Source organism: Podarcis liolepis (assembly GCF_965112155.1).
Source record: "Podarcis liolepis genome assembly, chromosome: 13".
Lineage (NCBI taxonomy): Eukaryota > Metazoa > Chordata > Lepidosauria > Squamata > Lacertidae > Podarcis > Podarcis liolepis.
Window position 1 is genome coordinate 4,454,881 of NC_139573.1, and position 8,931 is coordinate 4,463,811.

Below are 8,931 nucleotides of genomic sequence, written 5' to 3' on the forward strand. Positions count from 1 at the left end.
TTCATCAAATCTGGCCCTCTTTGAAAAAAGTTTGGACACCACTCAAATAGGATGAGCTTGTTCCAAATGCCTCAGACCCGCACGCTTTGGAGCTTCCGAGTGCTATGGAGCATGGGCAGAGGGCATTGCAGGGGGTTGGACTAGGTGGCGCTCTGGGGCCCTTCCAAATGCCGCAATTCCATGTCGCCGCCTCATTACAGAGCCCCACGTTTCAGGGGGCAACAGGGAGGATTCATGGTCGGTTGTCTCCAGTCGTCCCCAAGGGATTCCCACACAGCGGGGCTGATGTTTCCGGCCTTGGTTGTCCCATTTGCATCTTTGTTGTTGTTTTGTTTTATGATATTTATTGAGAATTTAAAATTACAGAAAAAGAAAGAAAAAAAACAAGAAAGAAGAAAAGAAAAAAGATAGACAAAAAGAAATATTAAACAATATAAGTCAATAAAAACAAAAGTCAAAAAAATAAAAAACACAATACATCAGAATCAAAAAACAAAAATAAACAAAAAATTTAAAAGCAAATCCACTATTCCCAAATCTTTATCTTTCATTAACTTGTTTCATCGACTTCCTCACACCTCCCTTTTTTGTATTCTAGTTATTAATTATCTCAGCAAATCCTTTCCATCTTTCACAATATTCTGTCATTGAATTGCCTTAATCTATTTTAACCTTATCTTACCATAAAAAACCCTAAAGCTTAAAACTTAAATCTTATTTATACTTAATTCTTTTTAACAAAACATATTTATACATAATTCTTTTTAACATTTCTACTAAAGCCAAATAGTTTCATTCCAACATTTTTCTAATACTCATTAATTTTACAATGATTTTCTAGATGAATTTTTAAAACTTTCTTCCAATCTTCATCCGTCGTCTCTTCTTCCTGGTCTCGGGTTTTGTCAGTCCTTTCTGTCCCATCCATCTAGTCCATCAACCTGGTGACCTTCTATCCGAGGCTCTTAAGTCTTTTCCATGTCCCTTCTGCAGGTCTTCTTCATGTTTATACCTGTACTTTACTTTATCTTCTGCTGATCTTATTCTTAATTTCCTTCCTTTCTCTCGGGGGGACTCCAACTTGGCAGTATCTTTATCCCTTCTCAACAAGTCAGCCCATTCTCCATAGTCAACACTGAGATCCAAAAGATATTTGAAGGCATGTTTCAAAGTCCCTCCAAGGTTAAGGGCCCCCACAACTCCAAACTCCCCCTGGCCCAAAGCCAGATCCGAAAAGTCAAAACATCCCTGCATAGGGGGATCTATCCAACTTCCCATCTCCAGACCAAACAGTACTCCATCTCTCCAAATCTGACTTTCTCCAGATTCAGTCATCAAAAACAACAACTTATGTTCCTGCAAGGCCGCAGCTCTCTCCATCTCTGGTACTTGAGGTTCAGCAACTACCTCCTCCTTTATCTTCTTCACCACTTGCTCTGTCGAAGCATATTCCTGGATTAATTCCGGAGTGGTTTCTATATAATTATTCACTGTTTGTCCAAAATTTCCAACTGCAACAGTCATCAAATCCATCTTCTCATGTAGCTGTTCCAGTAAAGCACTTGTCTTGCAAAGAGCAAGCACTAAAAGCTTCTTCTGGGCACATTCTTGTTCAAGGTCGGTGTCTAGTTCCCACTGAGGCAAGGAAGAAGGGCTACCCCTATGCTATCCACATAATCAGTTATCAGTAATCAATATATTCAATATATATTCATATATGCTTACACATAATCAAGGATTACAGTATTTTATAATCCATTTTGAATCAAAGGGAAACTGTGCCTTAGCTAACTGCAAACTGCTTGGAACAGCAAAGTTAGGAGCCGACCTTTCCCCTACAAACATCCGTGTATCCTGGACAAGGGGAAGACGTGAATCAGAGATTCTGGTACAAAATCCCCTCAGATACAGGCTAAATTAATCCACAGAACAGGAAGAGCAAAACCACAAAATCTCCAAACTCCCTGTCCTGTCATAACTGGGGGAAAGGTTAGACTAAGCGTCACTGCAAGCATCGGAAAGCGGAACTAGAACCCTGTGCTTGACCAGTGCTTGACCAGGAGCTGGTAGCGTGACAAGAGCTTGCTGATTGGCTGATTCTCGCTGACAATATGATCGCAGTTTGGAGGATGGCGAAGGGGTGGAATACCCTATCTTTGTTCCACAAGTGGGGGGAAAGGAACTCTTCCGGATAAACCTGAGTGCGTTATTTACTCTTGTTAAAAGAAAAAAACTGCCCCTTTCCCTTATGGGGTATTCCGGAGCCCATATAGAGTCCTTAAGTGGGTTACCTATCAGTAGGAGAAAATAACAGACGCCAACCAGAGTACCGTATTTTTCGCACCATAGGGCACACCTGACCATAGGGCGCACCTAGTTTTTAGAGGAGGAAAACACACACAAAAATATTCTGAATCAAATGTTGCACTAAACTATTTAAAGCAGCAAAGCGGGCGGCTCCTGTCCGCTTTGCTGCTTTAAATCGAGCCTCAGAGGAGGGTAGGAAGGGGAACCATGGCTTATCTAAGTCCAGTTAATAATCCTGAGCCTGACCTATGGCCATCGAGATTAGCCTGGCCGTCTCAGTGGAAATCTGGGGAGGCTGAGGTGGACTTTCCAGTGGTCAAAGTGTGGTTGTGTCTTCTGTTGGAATGAAACCACGACAGACGAGTAGCAGATGTCATGAGAGAGGCGTCTGCCGGGGCGAGCCCCGGGAACTCTCTTTTATTGAATATTACAAACATTGCCACAGGTGTGCTTGTGGCTGATTGGTTGATACAAACACAAAGCGACTTGTTGCTGATTGGTTAACATAAGTACAAGGCGGGAATTACATGTGAACATTCATCACCGATAGATTAAAGGCTGGGAAACGAAGGTGGAACTAGACAAGGCATGAAACCTCCTAATTAAATTATAACTAAAGATTGATATAGCATGACTAAAACAATTACTAATGATTGATCATAACATGAAAGAATATAATAAGTGAATTCCGTAGATGTGGTCAGCTGTGCATTAAGGACAGGCCATAGTGTTTTTCATGAACTTAGCAATGAGGGGAATGTCTTGGTATTTAGAACAGGTTTGTACAGTGTCTGCAGAAGCAGAGAAAAGCTTATAAGCGAGACTTCCCAGAATGCAAGAGAAAAGAAGCAATGCTTCCCCATAATGCAACAGTTATGTGGAGAAGCAGAATTTGCCTTCAGTCTTCCTGCCCGGCATCTATTTCCTGCCCTCTTTCCCCCTGCACCCCCGCACCCTGCTTCCAGGGAAGGAAGCGGACCTATGGATCCTCTGCTCGCAACTGCAGTGGATTCCCTCCACTTTGAAGCAGGAAAGTGGGAGAGGAGCTGCTTACACGAGTGTAAGCTGCTCCCCTCCCACTTTGCTGCTTCAAAGGGAGCCCGGGAGGAGGGAATCCGCTGCAGCCACGAGCAGCGGAGGATCCATGGTCCCCTTCTTTCCCTCCTCCGTGGTTGCTTTGAAGCAGGAAGGTGGGAGAGGAGCTGCTTACACGAGTGTAAGCTGCTCCCCCTCCCACTTTGCTGCTTCAAAGGGAGCCGGGGAGGAGGGAATCCGCGGCAGCTTCCCCCACCTCCCACAAAACTGGCAGAAGCCGCCAGCTCTTTAAAGGGGCTGCGCGGCTTCTCCTGGCTTTTCTGGGAGGTGGGAGAAGGGACTGATGCGGCCAGTCAGTCCCTTCTCCGTCCTGGGGAAAAGCCCGCAAGAGCGCACGAAGCTTGTGTGCGGCTCTTGGGGGCTTTTCCCGCCTGCCTCCCCCCTGCATTCGCTCCATAGGACGCACACACATTTCCCCTTGCTTTTTAGGAGGGAAAAAGTGCGTCCTATGGTGTGAAAAATACGGTATATTGAGAAGCAAAGCGGCTCGTAAGCCTGATCTTTATTCAAGGAACTGTTGCAACAGGGTCCTCACTCAGGAGGAGAACCCAGAACAATGGTGCACAAGCCTTTATATAGACTCTAGAAATTGCCCACCCTGTAGTCCAAGACATCATACCTACATCACAGAAGGAGGCGGTCTACAGCAGAAATCTTGTCTGCCAGGGTACCTGATAATGGTCACTGATTGCTTTACCTGGGCAGCCTGGCCATTCTTTTGTGGTGGTTAATACTTTAGTTCCTGAGTCCAGGTCACAGGCTCACCCTATTCCTACACAAATACGCCCTTAAGACAGGATTTGAAAGCGAAAAGACAACAGGAAGGCTTTCCCCATTTGCCTCTCTTACGGCAGAGGAATGTCTGAGGTCATTGGGAGAGTCCAAATGGCTTCAGGATTGCTCCCCCGTACCATTTCAGACACATGGTTCATATATTTAGATATGTGCGCATTTATGAAGATTTATTCTATATTTGAGACCTTATAATTCTTGTAACACTCTACAGCCAGCTCAGCCGTCTTGTTGTTTGTTGTTCTTTAGTCATTTAGTCGTGTCCGACTCTTCGTGACCCCATGGACCAAAACACGCCAGGCCCCCTGAGACCCTCAAAGGCTGAGGATCTCAGGGGTCAAAGGCCAAGATGGAAAGAGGGGCGCCTTCAGCCTTTGCCAAATCCTGAGCAGCGATGGTGCTAGGCGCACCATTGAGGGGAGGGAGTTTCGAAGCGTAGGGGCCACCACTGAGAAGGCCCTGTCTTGGCATGCCATACACTTAAGGAGAATGTTATGAAAATGGCGTACAGGTGGTATTTAACACCAGTTAAATTGGCCAAAATGTACAGAACAAAAAATGACCGTTGGAAATGTAAGGAAAAGGAAGATACTTTTGTGGTGGACACATAAAGAGGTAAAAGCTTTCTGGGAAATATATATAATATAATGAGCTAAAGAAAACACTTTTGTTAAAAAAAAGCTTTTTTACTGGGGATAATGGGTAGAGAGGTACTGGCGAAACTGGCGGGAAGAATTCGCAACCAGCAAGACAAAGCATTCCAAAAGGACTGGAACAAATTTATATTATATTTTTTTTCTTTTTTTATTAAAGATTTTCTTTCTTTCTTTATATTATATGTGAAAGACAGCTGTCAGCAATTACCATCACTAGCAGGGTTATCTGAAGATTTGTAAGATGAAATTGCTACCTATCCAGAGTTGAGTAATACAGTATTTTTGGTAGCGATATAACAAGGATAGAAAACGAAGCGAAATGTAAAGATGCCAAGTTTAATTTTGTAAACCGTCAGACGGGAGGGAGGGAGGGAGGGAAGCCGCTAGGCTCAGTTGAGGCAAAAAGATAAAATAAGAGGAGACGGTGTTACATAATGTGATTACAGTGTATGTAAAACCAATAATATATATATATTTTTAAAGAGAAGGCCCTGTTCTGAGCTGCAGCTACCAAGAGGGCCCCTTCTGCTGATCTTTGCACCCAGTGGGTCTGTAGGGTCTTGCCGCCCTACCTTTCCTTTCCCTTTCCTCATTACCACTGGATTTTCTGCCCACCTACTAATTGGCGTTTATTAATTGTGTCTGTGCCCAGCCCTTCACGGGGCAACGTTCACCCTGCCCCTCCCCACCCACCTACATTGAGCCTCTCCCTCGTAATCCGCATTCAAACCCCACATTCGGTGCCTTTAAACGCCGCAAAGAATCGTGGGAGTTGTAGTTTAATGAGGGCGCTGAGAATTGGGAGAAAACCCTTTCCCCTCCCCTCACAGCTCCTAGAGTTCCCTGGGAATGGACTGTTAAAAAACAGCCATGGCTCCCCCCCCCCCAAGGTGTTAAGTTGTGGGCGAACATGTCAGACGACACAGCGATTCTTTAAACAGCTCTTCTTTATTCAGATGCCAGAACAGAACTGAACTGAAGGGCTCAGCCAGCCTGCTTATATAGAGCTCCAGAACAATGCAACTGTTGCCATTTTCTAAAACTATCCAATCACTGAACGTCACTTTTCGATCCTTCATTTGCATACAAAACTATCCAATCACTGAACGTCACTTTTCGATCCTTCATTTGCATAACTATCTACAGTATCCCCCCGCTGGCCCAGGGTGAGAACTTCAGTACATAACACAAGGAATCCTGGGGGTCGTAGTTTTGCTGAGGGCGCCGGAGTTTTTCGGAGACCCCCGTCATTCCCCCTCACAGTTCCTGGAGAAGAGGGACTTGTTGTCAAACCACTCTGGGAATTGTAGCTCTGTGAGGGGAAGCTGGGGGTGCCCGTGTAGCCTTCTGAGGCTTTGCCCTCGGGAAAAATATTGCGCCCGGGAAAGGGAAGTGGGAGTCAACAGACACTCAAGGAATAGTTTCGGAGAAAAAGCTTTTATTTCTACCATCCATGAACTGGTAGAAGGAGCAAGTGTGATAAGTCACAAAAAGCATGCACGAAATTCACAGTCATGTGCACAAGCATATACCGTATTTTTCGCTCTATAACACGCACCAGACCATAACACGCACGTAGTTTTTAGAGGAGGAAAACAAGAAAAAAAAATCCTAAACGAAATAGTGGATATATGATTTTTGTGGTTCATGCTGTGGCCACAGAGATGTGATCTGACAGTGAGTTTGGAGTAGCCCAATGCAAAAATCCTGAGGATCCATGTGGATCCATGTTTTGTAACCACGGAGGAGGGAAGGAAGGGGAACCATGGATCCTCTGCTCACGACTGCAGCAGATCCCCTCCGCCACCCGCAGGCATTCCCTCCATAACACGCACAGACATTTCCCCTTACTTTCTAGGAGGAAAAAAGTGAGTGTTATGGTGCAAAAAATACGGTATACGCTTCCAGTTCCCTCCCCCTTTCTCCTCCTTCTTCCAGAGTCCTGCCTCGAGTTCCTCTGAGCATGAACAGAAAGCTCCTGTCTTGGGACTCTTGGACTCTTGGCGCCCTTCCCAGGAAGGGGGAATGAAAGCGGTTCATCATGTCCAGAGATGTTGCAACTAGAATGAGATAAGATTCGTTTCTCAGGCCTGAGTATTCTTGGCATTGACAGAGGCTATTCACTAGCCTTTAAAAGTAACATTTTGCCTATGCACAGCATCTTGTGATAGAGCGGAGAAAAGCTGTTTTGGATTTTTAGAAGACAAAAGGAATTCTGGACAGTTTTGAGGCCTGGGGTGATTATTGAAGCCTGGGGTGATTTCACAGACAGGATTTGGGTATCCTGTCCCTTCATCCTCTAACTTCAGGAAACTACAGTTCCCAGAACTAGCCGTGACGGCAGGGGCGTAGCGGGGGTGCAGGGGGGCCCCGGCCGCACCGGGCGCAACACCTGGGGGTTAGGGTTAGTGTTATGTAGTGTAGTTTCACCCTGGGCCAACAGGGGGATACTGTATATAGTTTTCACTCAGGTCTGTAGATAGTTTTCACTCAGGTCTGCGGCAGTTATTTTAGGCGGGAACTCTGGGCTGTTGTGGTTACAATGTTGACAGCCGGCTGCCTATAAATACAGGCCGGCTGAGCTGTTTCGGAGTTAGTTCTATTCCAGCTTACCAGAATAAAGAGCTACTTGAAGAAATCGCTGTGCCGGCTGCTATGTCAACCCACGACCTAACACTGGCGACGAGGATGGGATTGGCACTTGTGGCTGGAGTGAAGAGGTTCCATGAATACCTCTATGGCAGGACTTTTGACCTCATCACTGACCACAAGCCACTCCTGGGCCTCCTCGCCGGTGATCGTCCAACTCCACTGGTCCTCTCACCACGCATGCTGCGATGGACTGTTTTCCTGGCTGCCTACCACTACCGGCTCATCCATCGCCCGGGGAAATCGATGGGCCATGCCGACGCCCTCAGCCGTTGCCCTCTTCCAGCATTTGTGGAAGACCCGGCTCCAGCTTCATCGCTCCTTCTGATTGAGGATCTTCCGGCAGCGCCTGTATCGGCTGCCACTGTGGCCTCCGCATCTGCCCAGGATCGCACCATCAGCCGGGTGCTCAACTGGGTGTGGAGGGGGTGGCCACAAGGGCCTTTTGCATCGGAGTTCCAGCCCTTCGCAACCAGGCAACATGAACTCTCAGCTCATCGCGGCTGCCTGCTGTGGGGAGACCGCGTCGTGATTCCCCAGGGACTCCGTCAGCGCGTCCTGGAGGCTCTGCACGTTGGCCACCCGGGAATTGTCAAAATGAAGGCGTTGGCTCGGTGTTACGTCTGGTGGCCTAATATGGACGATGCCATCACTGCCTGGGTGTCCGCCTGTCAAGCGTGCCAGGAGTCGAGGCCTGCACCACCGGCAGCTAAGGGACACACCTGGGAGACGCCAAAGACACCCTGGTCGAGGGTGCACATCGATCTGGCTGGCCCCTTTCACGGCCGGACCTTTATGGTAGTGGTGGACGCCTATTCCAAATGGCTGGAGGTCGCCCTGATGCCCTCCACCACTACCGAAGCTGTCATCCGGGTGCTGCGAGGCCTGTTTGCAACGCATGGGTGTCCTGATGTCCTTGTCTCTGACAACGGACCGCAGTTCACGTCAGGCACGTTTGAGCGGTATCTTTTGGGACTGGGCATCCGCCATGCCCTAACGGCACCCTTTCATCCATCCATCCAGCAACGGGCAAGCGGAAAGAATGGTGCGCTCGACAAAAGAGGCACTGGCGCGCCTGGACCGGGGAGACTGGCATGAGCGGGTCGCCGAATACTTGTTCGTGCAACACATCACCCCTCATGCGGCCACAGGGAGGAGTCCTGCTGAACTGCTTATGGGCCGCCGCCTCAGGTCACCGCTCGACCGGCTACACCCAGACTTTGCCGTGGCTGAACCCCCAGGCTGTGCCAACGCACCACGGTCATTTGTCCCAGGAAACCAGGTCTTTGCCCGGAACTATGTGGGGGACATCCCTTGGGTGCCAGCCACAGTAGTGGGAGTCACTGGACCTCGCTCGTACCAGGTGGCACTCGAAGACGGACGCTTGTGGCGACGGCACATCGACCAGCTTAGGCGCAGGGTTGGGGACTTG